At 48.5% G+C, this 24,606-nt stretch overlaps 1 long non-coding RNA gene across 3 annotated transcripts in view; it reads left to right on the forward strand.

The window, feature by feature from the left end:
- Window positions 1-8,955: 8,955 nt before the first annotated feature.
- LOC129539776 (uncharacterized) overlaps window positions 8,956-24,606 on the forward strand; it is a 68,957-nt gene continuing 53,306 nt past the window's right edge. For all 3 annotated transcript variants that reach the window (XR_016038600.1, XR_008682518.2, XR_016038601.1), the window contains exon 1: window positions 8,956-9,285. This is a non-coding gene — a long non-coding RNA (uncharacterized LOC129539776). The remainder of the gene's footprint in view (window positions 9,286-24,606) is intronic.

Consider the following 24,606-nt stretch of genomic DNA (forward strand, 5'->3'; position numbering starts at 1 on the left):
ACGACTCTGCCTAGGTACATGCTCATCTCAGTGGGCCTGCATGTGGGAGCGGGTTACTGCACAGGGTCTGGAAACCAGACTGATCAATGGGAGCTCTCCTGCAGATGTGGCCGCTGTTTTCCAAAAGTCAAGAGATACCATTGTGATGAATAAAATGCACATTTGTTTAAAGGCAAGCATTACATAACAGCTTTTGGCTCTTAGAGCTTTCTCTCAAGAAAATACCAAAAATGTAATTACTAGGGTAGAGGAACACTTTTGGAGTTTTCATACTGGAAAAAAATCTATGGACTATTAGGACTGAGAACTCTAGGACATGACTTTTCATGGACCATGGACACAGTGGACATCTGCTGAAGCCTAGGGACTTTTTCCTCGTGTTTTCAAACATATACAATCAAATCCACAGGTCTACAAAAGAAACCAGTGGTGCAAAAATACAGAGATCAAACCATGAAGGAAATAGCTTTATGAAAGAGTAATAGGCTTCTTTACTGACACTTTGGTGGTGGTCATTTAAAAGTAGAGATGGGTAGATATTTCAAAAGATGAGGGCCCAATAGGCATTGGGACCTGGACATTCTGGAGACAAGGCCTGAGGGGAGGGCTTTAGGCAATCCTGATAACTCAGTGAGAAGGAGGCCCTGGTTTATATATATATATATATATATATATATATATATATTTTAAATTTAAGTGGTAGAAGGACTCACACAATACAAACACAAATGCAGGACTTCCCTGGTGGTCCAGTGGTTAAGGATCCAACTTTCAATGCAGGGGACATCCATCCCTGGTCAAGGAACTAAGATCCCACATGTTGCAGAGCAACTGAAAGAGAAACCCGTCTTGCAACCACAGAAAAAAAAAATTATTCCATAAAAAAAAAAATAAAAGTACCTGGGCAACTTGATAAGCGTATTGTCACAGGAATTAGGGCTTAAGATGAGGATGTTCAGAGTTCATAAATAATGCCCTTTTGCAGGATGTCAACTCTCACCCCAGTTTGACTGCTTGTTAAAGCCTCAGGCTGAGCTAATCAAGAATATCTGCATTCCAAATATTCAACATTGGAATTAATCTTGAGCTCGCTGTGGATCGAGGCCTTTTATGTTTGAATTTTAATTTTTTCCAGGCTTATTGATATGTAATTGACACATAACATTGTGTAAGTTTAAGGTGAGCAACAGTGATTTGATAAATGCATACATTGTGAAATAATAATCATAATAAGATTAGCCAACATCTATCAATCACCTCACATAACTATAATTTTTTTCTTGTGATAAAAACTTTTGAGATCTACTCTCTTAGTAACTTTCAAATATACAACACGGTCATGTTAACTGTCATCACCCTGCTATATATTACATCCCAAGAATTTATTAATCTTATAACTGGAAGTTATAAAACTTCCAACTGAAGTTTTACTTTTTGACCACCTTCACTCATTTTCCCCATCCTCCACCTCTGCCTCTGGTGGCAAAAAAAAACACACCAATTTGTTCTCTGTTTCGATGAGATCTGTTTTTTTAGATTCTACAAGTGTGATCGTTGGATTCTACAACTCCTTCTGACTTCTTTCACTAGGTCCTGGTTCTGAAAGGATTATGGTACATTTGGAATGAGGGGGATTGAGGCAGGGAGGGTGGGTAAGTCCAGTCTGGGTTTTCCCCTGGTGGGGTGGGAATACACAGTAGATAAGATGCAGGGGGTAGGAAACTATAAGGAAGTTTCTGGAATTCTGTGCCTTTTGCCTCCTTTCTTAATTTCCCTTCCCCTCTTCTGAGCCCTCCTCCCACCCAGGACCAGGATCCAATTTTCTCTTTTTTTTCAAAATACAACTCAAAATAATTTAATCTCTGGGGATTTTTCTGTGTAGGGAAACTAGAGGCTAGTTGTTTCTGCAGTTGTAAGAGAAATACATACATACATGCATATATATGTGTGTGTGTGTATATATATATATTTATCTAGAGTCTGAAAATGAAAAGTTCATTTGAGACTTTCCTGGTGGTCCAATGGTTAAGATTCTGCTTGCCAATGCAGGGGACACGGGTTCCATCCCTGGTCTGGGAAGGTTCCTCTTGCCCTGAAGCAACTAAGCCTGTGTGCCACAACTACTAAGCCTTTGCTCTAGAGCTCACAAGCTGCAACTACTGAGCCCACATGCTGCACCTGTTGAAGCCTGTGTGCCCTTGTGCCCATGCCCTGCAGCAAGAGAAGCCATTGCAGTGAGAAGCCCATGTACCACAACTAGACAGTAGCCCCCACTCGTTGCAACTAGAGGAAGCCCACACGCAGCAAGGAAGACCCAGCACAGCCAAAATAACAATAATAAAAATGAATCTTAAAAAAATCCCTGTGGCATGTGAAGCTTCTTGCATCTCTGCTTACTGGTCACCTGTGCCCTGCCTACAGTGAATATAACCTGGGGCCACACCTCAGGGTTGGTGTCCCTCTGCTACCCCCACCCCACTGGGACCTTTCCAAAACAATCACATGGAAATGCTGGGAAGGGACTAGCACCCTGGGACCCGTGGTGGAGGCTAGGAATGCAGATTCTGGGCCCCCTTCCAGGCTAATCTCCTGGTTGCCACTGGAGATTCTGCTGTAGACAATCCTGTAGACAGTACTACTCTGAGTAACCTCTGCCTGCTGGCCAGCGGCCCTGCTCACTCTGCTCAGACCTGAGGCCTCTCTTTCTGCAGCACTTTGGAGTCTGGGCTTTGGGATGAAAATTTCAAGCCCTTGAAAAGCGCCCCCTATTGCTGTCAGTCATTCTGAAGTGGGGTCAGATGTGGTGGGATGGGTAGTGTTCAGTGTGTGGCCATGTGCCAGGTGCAGAGGGGGCGCAGGGTGACACAAATGATGTGTCAAGGTCCCCTGCCATGCGTTGTCTCAGCCGTTCCTCCAGTGGTGTAGGAATGATGCTCCCTGATCTCCCATCACTCAGAACAGAGAGTCCCACAGGCACCCTGGGCCTTCCAACCTGGTGGGACGAGATGTCTCTGATACACCATGGGCCACCTGTGTCTGTGACCCTAGGAGTCAAAAAGCCTTTTCCACCAAACTTTCTATTCCTACGAGAGGTCACTAGGCTGCCATTTCCCAAACTGTCTTCCCAGCATGTTGTGGAATGTAACAAAATACAGTTGACCCTTGAATATCATGGAGGATTAGCAGTGCCAACACTCGCACTGTCAAAAATCTGGTTATAATTTATAGTTGACCCTCTGTTTTGGTGGTTGTGCATCCTCAATTCCGTCAACTGCTGATTGTGTAGCACTGTAGCATTTACTTCAGAAAAAAATCAGAGTGTAAGTGGACCCACACGGTTAAAACTCATGCTGTTCAGGGGTCAACTATATACTCCCACAAATATGCAAAACTAGCAATATTTTCCTTTAAAATTATTTTGAAACAATACATGTATGGAAAGTGACAAATATGTGCATACACTTATTATTCTATGGTAATCTGCTCTTACAAAATGAGATGCTTTATCCAAAGATGGCAAGAATTCATACAGGGGCTTGTGTTTCAATGAATGGTGTTGAGATGCCGTGACCCAGTACTACTTGGAAATGCTGTGCTGGACTGTTGGATCCTTGAGGACAAGAGTCAGGACTGGTGTCCCCTCATATGTTGGTTGCCTGTTACATTGGAGACTGTGAACCCAAGGAGCCATGCACATTCTGGTCTTCATGCCCTTGTATAGTCCTCTCCCACAGGTGGGTTTGGGCATGTGACTGGCTCTGGACGATGTGCTATCAGAAGCATGATTCAAGCATCGACCTGACAAGTGCTTGCTTCTCCTCTTGAAATGTTCTTGGGGAAGCAAGCCATACGCTGTAAAGAACCATGATAGACTAGAGACTGATGAGACAGCACTTGGAGATGAGAGGTCATGAGGTACCAAATAGTTCAGTTGGGTCTTCTTGACCTTCTAGCCTAGCTCAACTGAATGAGTGGCACAGCTGATGTTGTCTGGAGCAGAAGAACCTCCCAGCTGAGCTCTGCCCCAAATCCTGATCCACAAACTCACGAGAAAGAATAAGCTGTTGCTATTGTGAGCTAATAAGTTCTGGGATAGCCGGTTATGTAGCAATAGATGACTGAGACATTTATAGTAGGTGTGTGAGAAATGAGTGGATGGCAAATCACAGTGCCAGCTTTAGGCTTGATCCTTTGCTTACACTGGCCCTGATACTCATTAAGCTTTGATCACATACACTTTCTCATGTGATTCTTACGATGGTTAATTTTATGTATCAACTTGACTAAGCCATGGAGTGCCCAGATAGTTGGTCAAATACTATTCTGGGTGTTTCTGTAAAGATATTTTTAAATGAGATTAGTATTTAAATTGGTAGACTAATAAAAGTAAATTGTCCTCCATTGTGTGGGTAGGCCTCATCCAAACAGCCAAAGGCCTGAATAGAACAAAATATTGAGCCTCTCCTGAGTAAGAGAGAATTCTCCTGCCTGACAGCTTTCAAAGTGAGACATCGATTGTTCCTGCTTCTATAGCCACCTGCCAGCCTTCGGACTTGAACTGGGACACTGGCTCTGCAGACTTTGGACTTCCAGCCATCATAATCTCATAAGTCAATAAATTTCCTTTTTCATTTTTGTTTATGCTATTCATTTTGTTTCTTTAGAGATCCCTGCATAATACAGATTAGGGTATCAAGCATAGGGTTGCTGCTGTAACACAAACTTAAAAACGTGGAAGTGGCGTTTCTTTAAAAAAATTATTTATTTATTTAATTTTTGGCTGCATCAGGTCTTAGTTTTAGCACAAAGGATCTTTCACTGGAGTGCGTGTACTGCTCTCCAGTTGCGGCTTAGTTGCCTCATGGCATGCAGGATCTTAGTTCCCCAACCTGCATCCCCTGCATTGGAAGGCAGATTCTTAACCACTGGACCACTAGGGGAGTCCCGGAAGTGGTTTTTGAACTGGGTAATGGGTAGAGGCTCGAAGAGTTTTGAGCTGGAAAAATCCTAGATTGCCCTGAAGGGACTGTTGGTGGAAATATGAACATTAAAAGTGATTCTGGTGAAGACTTAGAAAGAAAAGGCGAGAGCCACAGAGAAAGCTGTAGAGAATAGATACATCATCTGAAAGAGAATGCTGCTGGACTGTGAACAATAAGGCTGCTTCTGATGGGATCTCATGAGGAACGTGGTACTGGAAGCTGACAGCAAGGTGATCCTCATCACCAAGGAGCAAGGAGCTTGTCTCAGTTGTGTTGCAGTGTCTTGTGGAAGGTAGAAATTGTGTGCGACAACCTTGGATATTTAGCAGAGAAAATTTCTAAGCAAAGTATTGAGAAGGTGGCCTGGCTTCTCCTTACTGCTAATAGTAAAATGTGAGAGGAGAAAGATAGTTAAGCAAAAGGAACCAGAATTCGAAGAGTTAGAAAATTCTCAGCTTATCCACATTTCAAAAAATAAGAAAGCAGCGTTCTGGAGGAAAAAATCAAGGGTGTGGATGGATGATCATTCTCTAATGAGATTATCCAGAAATTGAATCAGCCATCTCAGCTGAGGCCAGGAATAGAGGTGGGATTATACCTGCAGAATCACTGCCAGCAGGGACTAAAGGGAGAGAGAAAAGCGTGGAGGAAGGCTGTCAGATTTTTGGAATCTACAGAGCAGGACAATAGAATAGCCAGCTTCGATATTGCTATCTTTCAAGCAAAGGGGAAAATGACCATAAAGATGATTCAGAGATCATCAGGGCTGCTGTTCCCACTGCAAGGCCCTTCAAAGGGTGGGGCCACTTCCTTGGTTTCAGAGGGCCAGGATGCCCTCAGCTCGTGCCTCGGGGGCAAGCCTGCCCAGCACATCTGAGGGGGCTGGACCACTGCCTAGGTCATGGGGTTATGCTCCAGTGGGCACAGAGGGTAAGACATTGAGCTAAAGAGGATCAATCTGGAGACTTAAGATCAACTGGAATTTGCCTTGCTAATTTTGGACTGGCTTGGGACCTGTTACCCCTTTCTTTTTTAAAAATTTCTCCCTTTGGTGATAAGAATGTCTATTCTATACCTATCTCACTATTGTGTGTGTGGTTTTTTTTTTTTCCTCCAACTTATTTTAATTTTTAAATGTAATTAAAAATTAAAAAAAAAATTTTTTTTTTGGTGCCCTGGATAGTATGTGGGATCTTAGTTCCCTGACCGGGGTCAAACCCCTTCCCCCAGGATTGGAAGCTCAGAGTCTTAACCACTGGACCACAAGGGACTTCCCCCATCATCGTGTTTTGGAATTCATAACTTGTCTGGTTTCACAGATTCACAGCTGGAGAGAAATTTTACCTGAGGATGAATCATACCTCCAGCCTCACTCATATCTGGTTTAGACAACATTTAGTGAGATTTTTGGACTTGGAATTGATGCTGGAATGAGTTAAGGCTTTTGGGGCTGTTGGGATGGAGGTGAATGCATTTTGCATGTGAGAAGGATGTGAATTTGGGGGGCCAGAGGGCAGAATGTTATGGGACTGAATTTTTTCCCCAAAATTTACGTGTTGAAACCCTAAGCAGTGTGAATGTATTTGGAGATGGGGCCTTTAAAAAGTTAATTAATAATTACGGTTCAATGAGGTGTAAGGGTTGGGCCCTAATCTAACAGTACTGATGTCTTTATAGGAAGAGACACCAGTGATCTCTACCTTCGTGTGCACAGAGAAAAAGCCTAAGATTTGCATCTGCAAGCTGAGGAGAGAGGTCTCACCAGAAACCAAACTGGCAGCCCCCTGACCCTGGACTTCCAGCCTCCAGAACTATGAGAAACTTCTACTGTTTAAGCTACTCAGTCTGTGATACCTCTGCTTAGGTAGCCTAAACAGACGAATCAATTCCCCACAACAACTGATGACTGAGGGGTTCATGTGGACTTGGAGTTTAATTCTAGCATTTACTGATTCAATTACTCTGCCAATATTTAAGTCTTGCTATGACTTTGAAGCTCAACATTCAGAAAACGAAGATCATGGCATCTGGTCCCATCACTTCATGGGAAATAGATGGGGAAACAGTGGAAACAGTGTCAGACTTTATTTTTTTGGGCTCCAAAATCACTGTAGATGCTGATTGCAGCCAGGAAATTAAAAGACGCTTACTCCTTGGAAGGAAAGTTATGACCAACCTAGATAGCATATTAAAAAGCAGAGACATTACTTTGCCAACCAAGGTCAGTCTAGTCAAGGCAATGGTTTTTCCTGTGGTCATGTATGGATGTGAGAGTTGGACTGTGAAGAAAGCTGATCGCCGAAGAATTGATGCTTTTGAACTGTGGTGCTGGAGAAGACTCTTGAGAGTCCCTTGGACTGCAAGGAGATCCAACCAGTCCATTCTAAAGGAGATCACTCCTGGGTGTTCATTGGAAGGACTGATGCTAAAGCTGAAACTCCAATACTTTGGTCACCTCATGCGACGAGTTGACTCACTGGAAAAGAGTCTGACTCTGGGAAGGATTGGGGGCGGGAGGAGAAGGGGACAACAGAGAATGAGATGGCTGGATGGCATCACCAATTCGATGGACATGAGTTTGAGTGAACTCTGGGCGTTGGTGATGGACAAGGAGGCCTGGCGTGCTGTGATTCATGGGGTTGCAAAGAGTCGGACACGACTGAGCGACTGAACTGAACTGAACTGAACTGATAAGTCAGACACTGTCAGACACTGGGCTTCAATGATAAGCAACATGGTCACAGTTCCTGTCCTTGCAGAGCCTAAAGTCAAGGGAGACAGATGACCTTCATCAAGTCATTACTCAAGTAGGTGTAAGATAATAACACAGATGACTGCTATAAAGGGATGTCCCCTAGTCGAGAAGGTCAGGGAAAGTTCTTGGAGAAGGGACATCAGAACTCAGATAGGAAGGTTGATTAAGAGTCAACCAGGCCAAGAAGGGAAGGACGGGTATTCCTTCCAGAAGAAGCAGCATGTGCTCCCACCAAGGAGGGAGCTGGAGGGCATTCATGGAATGCCCTAGTGGAAATAGGAGGGGCAAGGAAGAGGTGGGTCTCTCACACTGGGCAAGACCATGGCAAGACTTTCTCATATGAGCAGCAGGAAGCCACTGAGCTTCCTAACCTCGGCGTTGACACGGTCAGATTGGCATTGACCAGCCCCGGGACTGCTGTGTGGAGGTGGAGCTATGTGGAGACCAACAGGGAAGCCATTGCAGGGTCCAGAAGAGAAGAGCAGGGGATTGGGCCAGAGTGGTGGCAGCAGAGGCTCAGGGAAAGGCTAGGCTGGAGAACGACTCACTGTAATAAGATAAAGTAACTGGGCTTTGGTGCTGAAGTGTGTGCAGGAGCTGAGGGTGAAGAAGGAGTTAGGCATAAACTGAGGTCACTGAGTTGAGCTCTTGGGTGGGGGTTGGTGCCATTCAGTGAGAGAGAGAAGATGGGGAAGACCAAGTCATGGGTGGGGCAGCCACTTACTGACCGGGTGAACTTGGCAGGCACTTCTAAAACTCTGTGTACCTCGACTTCCTATCTAAGCGCTTTGAGATGATGTTTGCAGAGTCTGGCTCAGAGCAACTGCTCCTGCATATCAACACCCCCGACCCCTACCCCCCATCTTTCCTTCTGGGTGGTGATACGGGTAGATTCTATTGTTCCCATTTTAAAGATGAGGAAGCTGAGTCTCGGGAAGTCCCATACTGCTGCACTGCTGGAACCAAGCTTAGAGAGAAGTAGTCAGAAGCACCTTCCCTCTCTGCCAGGCTGCCTTTTGTATCAGCTTGCAGATACTGAGAGAAGCAGTGATTCATTCATCAGCTGCTCAGTCATCCCCACAGGCTAGGCGGGGTGGGGGGAAGAGAGAACAAAGTTCAGGTGGGAAATGCAGTTGGGGGAGGGGACAGGCGTGTTGACCTGAGGGCAGGGCCCAAGTCCTTAAAAAGGCAGGAAGTTAAATACCAAATAGCCAACTTCCCAAATGAAGGATCCTCACCAAGTTTAGTTTATAGTCACATAAAGTCCAAGATGAGTGCCCTGCTTGGCAGGCAGCCTTCCTCCCAGCAGAGGTTCTTTCCATCTTGTGGCTCTGCCATCTTCTAGATCATGAGGCCATGGCTACAGGGAAAAGAGAGGTGGAAGGAACACCTGTCTGCTTCTTAACATCCTCAGCCCAGAAGAGAGACAGACTGCCTCTGCTCATGCTCCACCAGCTTGGTGGCAGAGGAGCTGGCGCTGGAGTCCAGATGGGTAACTGGGAAGAGGAGATGAGTTTGGTGACCAGATACACAGTCCTACTACAAAAGGTCAGAATGACCTCTTGCTTGATGGGGGCGGGGGGGGGGGATAGGGAGGGGGAAGCTTGCCTAAGGCCTGCAGGAAATTTCCCCAGAATGGGAGAGGACTGATCCTGGGTCAGTGGGTTGGAGAAGCCGGGCTCGATTCCAGTACACTGGCTGATGGTTGGCAGGAAGGGTCCTTCTGGTACACTCTCATGGGCCAAGGCCAATGGGAAATCTACCCCAAGTTCCACAAGAGAACAGGCTGTGAGGGATTAGTGAGAGATGCCCTCATGTACTGTACCTACTGAAGCATCTGCGGCCTGGCAGAAGAGGGGGCATTGTTGTGACCTTGAAGTGGGTGGCATCAATATAGGAAAAGCCTCTTGAGAAGGCACATTTGAGGTAACACGTGAAGACACTGGCTCATGGGGATGCTTGTGGAAGGGCAAAGGGAACGGCAAGTGCAAAGGCTGTGTGGTGGGAGCGAGCTCACTGTGTGGTGGGAGCGAGCTCACTGTGTGCAGGACCCCATGTAATAATCTAGGCCAGAGAGCAGGGTAGCAGCAGTATGCACGGAGGCTGGGGGCAGGGAGGAGGGGAGAAGTGGTTAGATTCTGGATCCCTCCTTTCTCAGTGTTCCTGATGAGGACACACTGAGCTGGGTCCACTTCTGTGCCCTGTGCTGGACAGAAAACCCCATGAAGGCAAGGACTGGGTGGAAGTCCTCTCTTCACCCTCGCACCTGGCACAGGGAGGGCCCTGGCCAGCCCTGATGAACACATCTGTGGAGAGAAGGCACGTCCTCCTGAGTCATCAGTTTCCTGGGGCTGAGCCCGGTTGCTGTTTGTCAGCATATTGCTCACTGATCTGGAAAGCTTTCCTGTCGTCTAGACACTCCCATGCCCGTTCTAAAGAGACCTTCTAAAGGAGGTCAGTGTACACAATCCAAGAGGTGGGGCGTGGAGTCATGAGGGCGTCACTGGGACAACTACTAGGAGGACAGCTTTACAGGTTCTGTTTCGTCCCGGAGGTGCCCACCTGCTGGCGTCAGCAAGTGACAGGAATCGCCTGTCCCCAGGAGGGACCCCGGCCCAAACCAGCCTGGTCCTGCGCTCCAGAGCGGAGTGCTGGGCTTGCACTGCCCCCTCATTGGCGGGCGGAGGGAGCCCCAGCAGCTGCTGAGGAGCCTCTTGAGCTTGGTCTCAGGGTCCTTTACCCACTGTCCCGTAGCACCCCTCCCACAACACCCCGCGCCCCTGATATTTACAGACACTTGGATGCGACTGCTGTTTATAGCCCAGCCGGCTCTGGACCTCTGAGAGGGCTTCTCAGAGCCCCTGGGCCTTCAGTTCAAAACAGGGCTGCCGGCTTCTGGCTTTCTCCGGGATCACATTCTGAGAGTCATGTGTTTCCTGTGCTCTGATGCCACAACTTAACCGCCTTTTCACTTTCCCCACAGTTTTTATCTCTCCTTCTATGTGAGGGGTGTGATGGCACAGCGGTCACATGCGTGTAAACTCTGGAATCAGACAGATCTGAGTGGGCACCGTAGCTTCTACCCTCGGCTAACTCTTAGACCAGCGAAGCCCTCTGAGCCTCAGTTTATTCATCTGTAAACTGAGGATGATCAGAGCTTGGTTGTGAAGATTAAACTGACCTAGTGACAAAATGCTTAGACCCACAATGGATGCAGGTTATTATTACTTTTAATAACAACCCAAAAGGGAGGCCAGGCTATGGGGCAGGCCAGCAGTCCTAGCCCCAGTCCTGCTCTGAGCCCTGCTTCCTACTTCCTCCAGCCTCTCAGTGCAAGAGCGAAATGAGAAAGCTCTGAGTGTTCTGGGCCCTTGGAGGAGACTAAGAACAGCTGAATCCATGAATGATGCCTCTGAAGGTGCCAGGGATGCCTGGTCCCACCCTCACCCAGAGCCAGAGCACTGCCTGCCAGACCCTTGTCAGCGGTTACAACCTCCAACTGCCTCCCGCTGCCCCAGTTTTATCAAAAGCTCAGTTGAGAGAAATAAAGTTCATGGGGGTTATTTAAAGGCCACACATTCCATCCATTCTTCCAGATGAGACTTATCCCTGAACCGACTTGGGCTCTCATGGAGCCAAGCGCCTCCTGGACCACACTACTGAGCCACCACAAAATCTTTCTTATGTTCCTCCTTTATGGTGGGGCTTTCTGGAAAAATGGCCGAAGGAGTCTACTATTGCATTTATTTTGGGATTCTGTTGTCTCCAGCAGTCACTGCCTCAGCCTGGGCTGGCTGTAAGACCTGGAAGCTGAATATATTTCAGGATCCAGTTTCTAGTGAAGCTCTGCATCCTCAGAGGAACTGGTTGGCTTCTGATTATGGAAATCCAACTCATGAAACTGGTCCCCATTCTCATTTCATTTGCACTACCAGGAAGCTCAGAGCCAAATTTGGGGCTCAGCTTGAAGAATCTCAGAAGGTCTCTGGGTCTGCTATGTAAGGAAGGTGATTTCTTCCCACATGCTGGCTGCTAAGAGATGAGATGCCGGTAGCGATGATGATGATAATATTGTATGTATCTTGTCAATTGCTTTAGGGGTCTACGAGGACCAGAGTGGAAATTCCCATTCTGGAAAACAGGAATGGAGAACTGGCCAGGGGGAGTGGAGAAGGAAGAAGTGACAAGGAGGAGTTGGTGCCAGCCATGGTGGCCGCGGGATGCCTCTCTTTCTAGGCCACAGTGGAGGTGGTTAAGGGTCTAGTTTAACTGAACCAGAGGGTGTGAAAAGAGGATTTTCCATGAATTTGTGAAGAGAACCACAGCCGTTGCTCAACTTGAACTTCTCCCTGTGGCCCTCCCCGCCCCCTGCTTTCTGGGCACTTTTGTCGTATTGTGAAACCCCGAAGCTTGCAGTATCTCCTTTCTCTTCCTCTTCACTCTGCGGCCCAGGCACTCCCACCCACCTTTCTCTTTTTCCTTCTTTGCCCTTCTGCATTTCCTGCCATTCCACCACCCCCTGGGCACAGGGGCAAGAGCTGGGCTGCCCACTGTGGCTGTGCGCCCATCTCTGGGTGACAGCGGAGCTCCTCTGGTCTAAAGCCCATTGCTTTGCTGGCTGGAGCGAACATAAGGGTGATGAGGAGTCCAGACCCCTCAAGGGAAGAGTAACAGAGTAGTGATCATTCATTGAACTTGTTGCTGTCTGCCAAACATTTAGGAACCATTACCATCACCCTTGGGCTTCCCTGATAGCTCAGCTGGTAAAGAATCCACCTGCAATGTGGATTGGGTTCGATCCCTGGGTTGGGAAGATCCCCTGGAGATGGGAAAGGCTACCCACTCCAGTATTCTGGCCTGGAGAATTCCATGGACTGTATAGTCTACGGGGTCACAAAGAGTCGGACACAACTGAGTGACTTTCACTCACTCGTTCACTCACCATCACCCTTTTACTGGATTCATTTTAATGAGTTGTATGCTTCAGCAGCTCATTGTCCCAACCAGGCCCATTCATCCATCGGTTTACCCATCTATTTAGTCCCAGGATTCTCAGTTTCAACACTGCTGACCATTTGTGGCCAGATTCTTCTTTGTTGTAGGGGCTGTTCTGGGCATTATAGGATGTTTAGCAGCATCCTTGGTCTCTACCTGCTAAATGCCAAATAGCAACCCCCCTCCACCCCATGACAACCAAAAAAGTCTCCAGACATTGCCCATTATCCCCTGGTGAGAGGGGGCAAAATCATCCCTATTGCCCCAGTCCTCTCTGACAGAACCTCTCTGACATGTTAACAGGTATTTCTTCTGTGTATGATCTTGCAGCTCTGTTCACTGCCTGCTCATATTGTTTGCCCAGTTTTCTATTCCAGTTGCCATTTTCTTCTTTTGATTTGCAAAGGGCGGTCATTGTATATTTTAGATATTGGTCCCACGTTGGTTTGGACCTGTGTTGTCTTCTCTTTTTCTGCCATCCATGTATTAATTCTCACTTTACAGGTGAGGACACAGGAGTACAGAGCTCACGACTCTAGCAAATGGCGGAGCCTGGGACACGAGCCCAGGTTTCTGTCTTCAGAGCCCAGGCACTGGACCTCTGGGGCACAGTGACATCCCTTCCTTCCAAATATGTCTTCATAGGAAAGCAGTCAAGACCTGGCATTGAAACCCAGGGAGGGAATGGAGGTGGCTGGCTCAAGGTCACACAGCTAGTCAACAGCATCACTTGGGTCTCCCTGATATGGCGCCAAGCATATTGGGAGTTGGATTTAGCCTATACTTTGCTTTAGGAATGGTCAAGTTTGATGGCCAATGTGTGACGAGAGACCCCGGTGCTGGAGGGCAGAGGCGGTGGAAATCTGAGAGTGCCAGGCAGGGAGGGCTCTTTGCTAGCTTGGCCTAGAGGGTAGATGGAGCAGGTTGTGAACTCTGAATTGGCAGGTTTCTGGACCTGGGCTTTCTGTATGGGCAGCAGTGTTGTCTGGGCCCAGGGCCCCAGCAGAAGAGTGCTTCTTACCAGGCCCAGGTGGTGACTGATGAAGGGAGAGCAGGGGAACAGCACTGGGGCTTTGTTCCCTAAATGCCATTCACATGACTCTCTGACCTTAGAGTCCTTCCCCTTTCTCTTGTCTTTTTCTCCTTCACTGCCTTCAGCCCAGTTTCAGTTTCCCTTCTCTATTTTCCTTTTCTTAATCTGCACAAAGCCCTAGGAGGGCTGGAGTTGCCCTGGGGCCTCCTGTCTCTTGTGAAGTTGGTTGCCATTCTTGGACTGCAGCCTCGGGGCCATCTGCCCTTGTGGGTGCATGGGAGGCCTTGGGGCCTGTTAGGGAGCAGGCAAGGTCAAGGAGCCAGCATCCAAAGGCTGATCTTGTACCAGACATCCTGCCGGGGTGCAGGGATAGCAAGCCTCAGTGTCTGATGGCAACCGTGGTGCAGGCCCTTACCCCACCCATGACAGACATGCCTCTCTCATCACAGGGCTCATCCCACTGGCCTCAAGTCCTTCTCAGCAGAGAAGGGGCAGATGGGACACCTTGGGCTTAGAGCTTCATCTTTAGTTTCTAGAATCTTCTCCTACAATGCTTCTGAACCCTATCTGCTCATTCAGAATTACCTAGGTAACTTCCCAAACAAAATGATGAACAGGCCCCAAGCCGAGACTCTAGTTTCTTTGGTCTTGAGTTTAACCTGGGATGGGTTTCCCAGGTGGTGCTAGTGGTAAAGGACCCACGTGCCAAAGCAGGAGATGAGGCACGGGTTTGATATCTGGGTAGGAAAGATCCCCTGGAGGAGGGCATGGCAACCCACTCCAGTATTCTTGCCTGGAGGATCCCATGGACAGAGGAGCCTGGCAGGCTATACCGTCCATAGGGTCATGAAGAGTCTGACATGACTGAAGCAACTTGGCATGCATGTAGCACGGAGACTGGGATGCATACTGTGCAGTCTCCCCAGATGAGTCCCATCAGGAATCGAGAGTGGTGCCTCTTTTTACTGAGGGCTGCGTGCCACAAACAGAACATGGGATGCAGGATGCCTGTACTTGAGTCAGACCACCCTCAGTGATAAGCTTGTCCCTGGGCATAGTCCCTACTGTCTGCTGTCCCTGGGGACCCTAAGGAGAAATTTACCAATTTGTGGAATTTCAGACTTGGAAGGGACCCTGAAGGTCAACCAATCCGCCCATCCCTTGTCCTCCAGATGAGAGGACTGTGGCTGGAGGGAGTTTGTGGAACACCCGGGGTCCTAGAGGACTTGGGCAGGGTCCTCTCCCTGGCTACACTCAGCCAGGCCCCTCTTGGGGAGTTCTCTCTAGATTAGATTGCTGAGGAGATTGTGTCTCTGCGAGTAGATCTGGAGGGGCATCTGGTCTCCCCACTGTTTCCTGGAGGAGGACCTTCCGAGCCTGGGGGGAGGAGGGGGGAGCAATGACTAGAACCAGCGGACGTTGCTCTTAGCCAAACTTTGCAAGAGAACTTGCAGAGCTGCTGACTTTTTGCAGCTGTTTTATGAAGCCTGTGAAGTGAAAGGGGAAGTTTGGCTGCATTTAGCAAGCTGTCCACAAAGAGGAATGGCGGGGGCAGGGGTGAGGAGGGTGGCCGAGTTGCGGAGCTGGAGGAGGAAGGTGGGCGAGCCGGGAGTCGTGCCAGCAAGGGCCTGAGGACAAGGGTTTGATTTGGGCCCACATGTTGTCACTTTGGAAGCTCTCGGGGTTGGGGGATGGGGGTGGGGGAAAGTGAGGGGGAGGGGAAACGAAAAGAAAGCTGGGAAGGTAGGAGCTCCCAGCCCGGGAGCCTGGCTTTTTCTTGGATTGAAAGCTAACGTGGAGAGTGCTGGGCGCACGCCCAGTTCTGCCTCCAAGGCCCAGCCGGTGGTTTCCATTAGAGAGGCGCAGGGCCACAGCGAGCGAGCGGCGCCGAGAGAGGGCGAGCTCTGTCAAGATGGCGCAGCCCCGGGTCGATCGATGTTAGGGGAACTTCCCCTCTTCCCAAGCTGCACAGGGATTTCTCTGGGCAGCCTGAAATGTCCCACCAGGAAGGTGTCCGGCTCCTCTTGGACTGATGTGGGGCCCAGGCTCCAAGGTGGCAGCGGAGGAATACCGCACAAATCCCCAGAGGCCTGCACGGTTTCCGAGGGCCTGACTGAAGAGCCTCCTGCCCCAGTTTCCTGTTCTTGCTGGCGCCCAGGAGGAGCCGTTCCACTGCCCTGGCACAGGGAGGGCAGTGGTGTTCCTGGTGACCATGTGGTCACACCCCTTGCCCCTGCCAAGCCCGCCTGTTGGGTGCTGCACTGCGCTGCCCCCAGACCCAGCCCTGCCCGTGCCAGTGTATGTGGGGGCGGAGTGAGGGGTGGAGGTGGGGGGCACTGTAACCTTCACCCCGAGCTCTCTCGCAGAAGACCCTGCCCCCGCCTGAAACGCGCTGAGCAAAGCTTCTCTTCCCAAGGCGGCCTCACCCCAGAGGACCAGGAGAAGAGACGCTAAGGGGCAGGAGGGCCCCTCTGTCCCAACACTGACCATGCCACCCTGGCTGCAGAGATGGTGCTGCCGTCTTTCTTAGGAATGTCATAGAATTGGCATCCAGAGGGACCGCTCTGAGGACGGGCAGCAAAGGGGGCCCTGCACTGGTTGTATCTCTGTGGCCGAGCATCTGAGGCCAAAAGTGCACCTCTCAAGAGCCTGCTTAGTGTGTCCTGGCAAAGGCCACTGGACTCAACTCAACTCAAGACTTCCACTCACTGTTATTCAGTGAGTCTTTACTGAGTGCCAACTATGTGGCAACTGTTGTGCTAAGTGCCAGGGATGTAGAAGAGAGCAAACCATACATAGTGTCCCTGGTGAGGGAACTTGAGGGCTTATTTTGCATCTGTGTCTCCACCATACCCATGAGGGTGGCCATGGTGGTGGGGCAGAAGGAGGCAAGACCCTTCCTCCTGTGGTCTCACTGGGAGAAAAGATGCACAGACATGAAACACTCAGAATGAGACAAAGATGAAATAAACACATGATTGACTCTGGTAACCACACGTTGAAGTGAACATGACCAGGTTCAGGGTTCAGACTATGAAGGTCTGTAAGTGCTATCAGTGGACCTGATGGGGCAGCCCCACTGGGCCTGAGTTACTTTTTTTAGGCTTCTTGGAAGAATCTGATTAGGTGGGCCTGATTATTAACCTTGAAAAAAGGCATCAGTTCTGCCATGAGTGTATTGGACTGGAAAACCTCTATAGATTCTACCATCTTTCTTGATTCCTTTTTCGCCTTTCCTCCTTCTCCTCCTTCTTCCTGCATCTCACCTAGAACAGGAAACTTTCCATGGCCAATGACTGGATGCCGGGTTTGGTTAAATGTCTTCTGTTGACAAAGCACAGTGCTAGCTGCAATAGGATCATAGAGATAAACCACACAGACCTTATCCCTAAGGATCTTCAAACCAACTTGGGTTCACAGATTAATATAATAGGAGATAGTGAAAGATGTGTACAAGCATGCAGACAACAAGAAAGTTGAGTCCCATCCCTGGTATAGCATTTGGAATACTGATTCTGTCATTTGTGTGTGTGGTATGTTGCCTTTTGTTTGTTGTTCGTTTTTATCTCAAACTTCAGAAAAATTATAAGAATGTTACAGGTAATTTCTGTAAGCCCTTTCCCAAGATTCACCAATTTTTTACATTTTATGGAATCATTTGAGAACAAATTAGAGACATTTTGCTGTTTTACCTCTAAACACTTCAGTGTGTGTTTCAAGGACATTGTTTTACATAGTCTGGTTTCCTTATAGTTGAACCTTCTTCCTTTCACTTTCAAAAAGTATTGGATCACTCTATACCCTAAATAAAGTTTATTTCATAGGAGACAGCTAGCTTGATTTTCTGCTTGAGGCTATGCTGGTGGCCTGGCCACTGGGGACTGTTGGATCACAGGGTCCCCTGGGAATCTCTGCTGGTTTCAGTGGCTGTGCCTGAATTGGTTTCCTGCTGGACAGCCGAATTGCCCCCTCCAAGGCCTAGCCAGGCCTTGGCTGAACTCTTGCTCTCTTTCTTTCCACTTTGTTCTTAAGTTTTCTGCACATTCTCCCGCCCACAGATACGAATGTCGCATGATGTTGACTTTCCAGTGTCTGGCATGGCCTGGTAGAAGCAGTGAGCTTGTTTGGACTTTCTCTCTGGGCCTTAGAAGCCAGCCTGGGCTCTCTGAAAACACAGGAGGCTTCTTTTCCCTGACTTGCAGGAGCAAGGCACTATGGCATGCATGCTCTGGCTCCCAGGCTTGTGGTCCTGCTCAGGACTGGCAGTCTTAGGTTGAGGGAACATTTTCCAGAGTACAGCTGAGGGACAGAACGTCTCCATGAAATGCGTTGGGATGGGCAGGGTTTTGGAAAGGCCCCTGCTTGTTCTGGGAGGTGTTCAGGAGGCTGAGGTTTTGGAGATCCATGGTGGTTGTTCATGACTGCTCCCAGTTTGGGGACGAGGAATGAATGGGTGTGCAGAATGGGTGCGCATTTCCTTGGGTTCAATGGCAGAGGTGAAGCCCAGGACTGTTGGCCCTGGACAAGGCCCTCTGCTGGGCCCAGGGAGGGCGCTGGGCTTTGAAGGGGAACACTGCCAGGAGGACTGACACCTGGAATCATGAGATTTTGTTCACATACACTGAGCCTTGGCCAGAGCTCTCCCAGCACTGGGCAGGACACAAACCCAAAATGATCTTCAGGTTCCACTCAAGGGTGCCTCTGATGGAGCAGGTAGGAGAAAACTCCAGTGAACCTACGAGACAGAACATACTGGAATAACCAAACAGATCGATCTCATGCAAATAAAGGCCACAGAAGAGGGAGCCCAGAACAGGGCTGAGCAGTCAAGAAGTGCTCTGCGGAGGAGGGGAAGACTCCTTTTCGGCAGCCTCTCCTTCTGTTCTTGCACACAGTCATCCAGGGTCCTGTTCCAGCTCTGTTCTATCACCTTGGGCAGGTGGATTTACATCCCTGAACCTGTTTTCTCCTCTTTGAAATAAGAAATGAGGCACCTGAGCCATCTCCTGGGGGCAGTACTCACTGCCCAGAGATAATCCAGCCAGGTCAGGGGGCTGCAGCAGAGCCTGGAGAGCTTATGAAAATACAGATACCTGTGCCCTAGCCCAGACCTTGGGAGCTGATTCTCTGGGGGTGAGGCCCAGGCCTGTATAGGTTTCCTTTTGAACAGGTTCCCCAGGTGGTCCTTGGAGCAGAGGTCAGGTAACCCTGGGGTCTTTGCGTTCTCAGCCCCCCGACTCAACCGCAGGAGGCCGGGATCCAGACTCAGGCCTCTATTCTTTGCAGTATTTTCCCTGGTGTCGACAGAGGTGGGTACAGGTTGGGGCACCCTGGCCTTCCCACCCGGCGATCCAGAACCTCCACCCCCTCCCCGCCCCCCACCCGGGAGCTGAGTCGAGGTCCTGAATGTATCCCCTCTCTCCTTCCCTAAGAACCAGCCTCAATGCTTCCCATTACCATCTCCATGGCAGTCGCCTCCAGGGCCCCATGGAAATCAGAAGGCTTTCTGAGGAGTCGTGCAGACTTGAGAAAAGACCCCGGGCCCCCTGCCCACCCCGGGCTCCCCGGCCCTCTAATCCTGCTCGGAGCGCGGACACAGAGCTCCCTCTCTCCTTCGCGGCCTGGCCTCTCATTCTCCCACAGAGCTGACGTTTCTCTGCGGCCCAGCTGGCTGCAGTTTTTAGAAATAACAATATCCCCGGGGGGAGGAGCGGCGGGGTGAATGGGCGCCTTTGTCCTGGGCCCTGTGAAGCCCGATTAATTATGCGCTGCGGAGCGCGGGGAGCGCTGCGGCCCGGGCCCCCGGCGACTGAAAGGCCGGGGCTTGGGAGCGCGGCCGCCGGTTCCGCGCCGCCGCACAAAGGGCCGCGAATTAGAAAACCGCCAATTACCCCGCATTTTGTATTTACCCTTGTCTGGCTGACACCGTGGACGGCCCCTTCCCGGGCGGCTGCACTTTGAGGGTTTTCCTGCTCTTTCTCGGTTACCAGGGGCGACTGGACAGAGGACTCGGGGGCTGGGGGAGAGTGTGAGGCGCCAAGTGTGCGGTGCGATCGTGTGCTGTGGGGTCGTGGGCGGGGGACCGGCGTGGGGGCATCCCCGCCCTTCTCCGGGACGTGGGTCTCATATCGCACGCCCTTGCCAAAGCAGGGACCGGTTCAGAATGCCGATCCCCGGGCCCTGGTCCAGAGGACCGGTTGACTCAGTAGGTCTGGGATGCCCAGGAAGCTGTATTTGAACAGGTAGTCTGGATGACTATATTTTTTAAAAAATTAAAAGTAGAATAGTGACATGCAGATTATTTTTTTGCAATATGGTTTATTTTTTAAAACTGTCGTATGATAGTGTTGTACATGCGTAGATGTTAAGTGTACAGTTCCATGCACTTTGACAAATGTATATACATACATCTGTGTTACCTTTATTCCATCCAGATTTCGAGGGGCTTCCCAGGTGGCACTACTGGTAAAGAACCTGCCTGCCAACGCAGGAGACATAAGAACCACCGGTTGGATCCCTGGGTGGGGAAGATCCCTTGGAGAAGGAAATGGCGAACCATTCCAGTTTTTCTTGCCTGGAGAATCCCATAGACAGAGGGGCCTGGAGGGCTACAGTCTATAGGATCTAGAAGAGTCAGGACTGAGGGGACTTAGCATGCTGAACCACAGATTTAGAACAATTCTCTCTCTCCAGAAATTTCCCTGGATCTTCTTTCCAGTCTTCCCCACTCCACCCTCCAGCCCCCAGGCAAACACTGTTCTGACTTCTGTCATCACCTGTTCAGTTTCACCTGTTTTTGGACTTCATAATAAATGGAGTCGTACCACATCCGCTCTTGTTTCTGATTTCTGTCATTCAGCGGAATGCTTCTGAGATCCACCCACTGTATCACCCACGTTTATTTCTTTTTATTAATGGTTTTTCTGTTCACCTGTTGATGGGCACCTGGACTATTTCCATTTTTTTGCTGTTATAAATAAAGCTGCTATGATCATTTTGTGCAAGTCTTTTTTTCAAACATATGTTTTAATATCTTTTAGGAGTAAAACTGCTAAGGAAGGTCTTTAGCTTTAGTGGATACTGCCAAATTTTTCCAAAGTGAGTTTACAATCTTGCATCCCTACCAGTAATGTAGGAGCATTTCAGTTGCTCTTCTTGTCAGCATTTAGCATTGTCAATCTTTTTGATTTTAGCCATTCTCATGGGAGTCGGGTGGTATCTCACTGTAGTTTTCCAGCAAGGTGATTTTCATAGCTGAGATCCAGTGACTGTACCTGGAGAAAACGCCCATCTAGTGTAATTCTTGCATTTGTCTGCAAGGTCCAGCAGGGTGAATGGTGTCCCCAAGGCTGACAGCTGGTTGGACAGAGATGGGATTAGAACATAGGACTCCTGACTATCAAATAAGTGCTGTCTCCTTGATATCCTTAATGTGAAATGCTACAGGTTGTATGTGTGTGAAGTGTGGGTCTTCCTCTGCACACGACCATTCAGAATAGACCTGGAAGGCCACTTCTGAAGAGTCCCTGTCTGCCACCCAAGCAGCAGCATCCATGTCTCTCTGGGGTCGAGAGACTGTTCTTGACCAGGTAGATGTGGACACATGCACCCACGGAGACAAGGGTAGGGGCGGGTATCTGGTTACCTTTGACCCTTACTCAGAGGGCACAGGCCAATTCTGAGACACCCTTTGCTCAGCCACTTATAGAGGGAGGGTCTTAGATATTTTCTCATCAAGCACAAAGGAGGTGCTGGGTGATAGAAATGAGGGGACAGGGATCCTGGGGCTTCCAAAGCCCTCCTTTGCTACAAGCATTCTCCTAAATAGGTTTTCAAGACCCTCCAGAACCTGGCCTGATTTGTCCTTGCAGCCTTGTATCTGGTTGCCTCCACCTTGCATATTGTACTCCAGCAATAATGGACACCTGTCCATTCATTGTTGTCTCTTTCTCCTACCTATCAGTGTAGGTAGGATTGGGGATTGTATTATCCAAGGATGGCCCACCAAAATAGATGGCCCACCTGCCATACTGTTCTTGCAGTAAAACTTACAGTCTTCCTGCTGAGAGGTGGGAGTCCATCTTTCCTCTCATTGAATCTAGGCAGGGGTTTGTTACTGCTCTGGCTGATAGAGTTTAGCAGAAGTGGTGATTTTGGATGCTAAGTAATATAAAGGATATAACTTCCACTTGGCTTTTTCACTTTTTTGGGATGCTCCCCCTAGGAACCTAGCCTTGGAGAGACTGGGGTGGTGAACAAAGATCAGAGGAACAAATAAACAAAACAAGAGAGGGCCTTCATAGAAGGAACAGTGATGGGGTGCCATGGAAAATAATTGACTCAACACCTGCACCTGAGGTCCAAATGAAAATCAAAATCCCTTTTGGAAATGATACTACTGAATTTATTTTTTCCCTATCAATAATTATTTTAATTTTTGAATATTTTTTCCAGAAATATATAACACTTGTTTTGTCTAATTACAAAATAGCATATTCATATTCAACTGATAGGAAGAGTTAAAGGAAATGTTTTATTGAAGGGAACCCATGTCTGTGACAGACCATTCTCTGAGGACAGAGGTCCTGAGTTTCAGTATTTTCCTCTATTCCTCCTTTTTCATTTTCTTCCAATTTTATTGAGCTGAAATTGACATATAACACTGTATAAAGTCTGAATAAACCATATGTGTAAGCACAGCACAATGATTTGACTTATATACATCGTGAAATGATGAGCACGTAAGTTTAGTGAATATACATCTCATATAGATACAAAATTAAAGAGACTGCAGACTTTAGGATGGCACTTATCTGTAGGCAAAGGGGAAGAAGGATATGGGGCAGAGATGTAGCTATAGCTCTGTAAAGTTTTCTTTCTCTAAAAAATAAAGAACTTTTTGGACTTTTCTGGTGTCACAGTGGATAAGAATCCATCTTGCAATGCAAGGGATTTAGGTTCAATCCCTGGTCCAGGAAGATTCCACATTCCGCAGAGCATCTAAGGCCCTGTGCCATGATTACTGAGCCATGATTTAGATCCCGTGCATGCATGCTGAGTTGCTTCAGTTGTGTCTGACTCTTTGAGACCCCATAACTGTAGCCCACCAGGCTCCTCTGTTCATGGGGATTCTCTAGGCAAGAATACTGGAGTGGGTTGCCATGCCCTCCTCCAGGGATTCCTGACCCAGGGATTGAACCTGTGTTTCCTGAGTTTTTTGCATTGCAGACGGATTCTTTACCCACTGAGCCACCTGGGAAGCCCTTCAAGAGCCCACAAGCCGCAGCTAATGAGCCCACACTCTACAACTACTGAAGCCCACCCATGGTTCTAGAGCCTTGCTCCCAACAAGAGAAGCCACTGCAATGAGAAGCTCGTGCACTGAAGGGAAGGATAGCCCCCACTCTCTGAAACTAGAGAAAGCCCACACACAGCAATGAAGACCCAGCACAACCAAAAAAAAAAATAAGGAAATCTGAAGCAAGATGGCAAACTGTTGACATCTGTTGTATCTGGGGTGTGGCTACATAGGGTTCTGTTAGATTATTTCTGGTCATAGATTGGCCTCTGAGTAGTTTATGGAACTGAATGACTTCAGGTCTGTCAGAGTCACAAGTCCCAATAAGAAGCAAAATATAAAGAGTTGACTTTCTATTGATGATAAAAGCACTCATAAATAAGATCTTTGGTAAATGGGAAATGTCATTGCCAGCTGTATATAGAGTGAAACCAAATGGCTGAACAGTCACAAAAATCTTTTTTTTTTTTTGGACTGATTGGATGAGATCAGCCTCTGATCTGAAGTTCTCTGATCAAAGTCCTCTCAGGACTTTGTGGGAAGGACTTCAATTAGCTATTGGTCTTCCTGGGGATGACCAATACTAGACAGTTTTACAGAACTGCTGTAGACAACTCTTGGAGGGCTGCACAGCTCGCACTTAGGGCCTCATGGTGAGGGGCTCAGCAGTTTAATCTACTGTCTAGATCTTTTTTTAATTAAAAAAAAATTTTTTTTGACTGCACTGTGCTGCATGTGGGGCCTTAGTTCCTGGGCCAAGGATCGAACTCATGTCCCCTGCTTTGGAAAGGTAGGGCTTCCCTGGTGGCTCAGATGGTAAAGAATCTGCCTGCAATGCAGGAGATCTGGGTTCGATCTCTGGGTTGGGAAGATCCCATGGAGAAGGGAATGGCTACCCACTCCAGTATTCTTGTCTGGAGACTTCCATGGACAGAGAAGCCTGGCAGGCTACAGTCCATGGGGTCACAAAGAGTCAGACACAACTGAGCAACTTACACTTTCACTTTTCACTTTCAACCACTGGACTGCCAGGGAACAAGATCACTACAGTATAGGTTCTGTACTAGGTGACTCCCCCACCATAGTTGGTGGGTATGGAGGGAGTAACTGAGCTAAATTGGGCTGATCAGATTCTTTCTCTGAAGATTCTGGATTTGGAGGAAGCCATTAGCATGGGGCTGCTTTAATGCAAGTGCTCTAGGGAGGAGGTTCACTGCCCTGGGTCTGGCCTTTCTTGAGATTCATTTGCTCATCCTTTTCTTGAAATGTAGGAAGTTTATTATTATCACGTGCCAGTGTTGATTTCTGTTACTCGTCCTATGGAGCAGCTGAATGCAATGTCTCATTTTATCTTCCGTACTTCCCCTGGTGCTGCCGCTAGGACATGCGGTGTTTTTGTTGGGTTAGAAGAAGGTGCCTCTCTGGGCGGACAAATTAGAAAAAGCTGTTTTTTACCTCCAGGCAGACACAGTTCATCACCCGAGTGGAAGGTCTGGCCAGTGGAATGTGGGGTTGGGTTTCAAGCCTCGTTCCACTCACTTCC

This window comes from Moschus berezovskii, chromosome 11 (genome assembly GCF_049115385.1).
Source record: "Moschus berezovskii isolate FMDL1 chromosome 11, NW_MosBer_1.0, whole genome shotgun sequence".
Lineage (NCBI taxonomy): Eukaryota > Metazoa > Chordata > Mammalia > Artiodactyla > Moschidae > Moschus > Moschus berezovskii.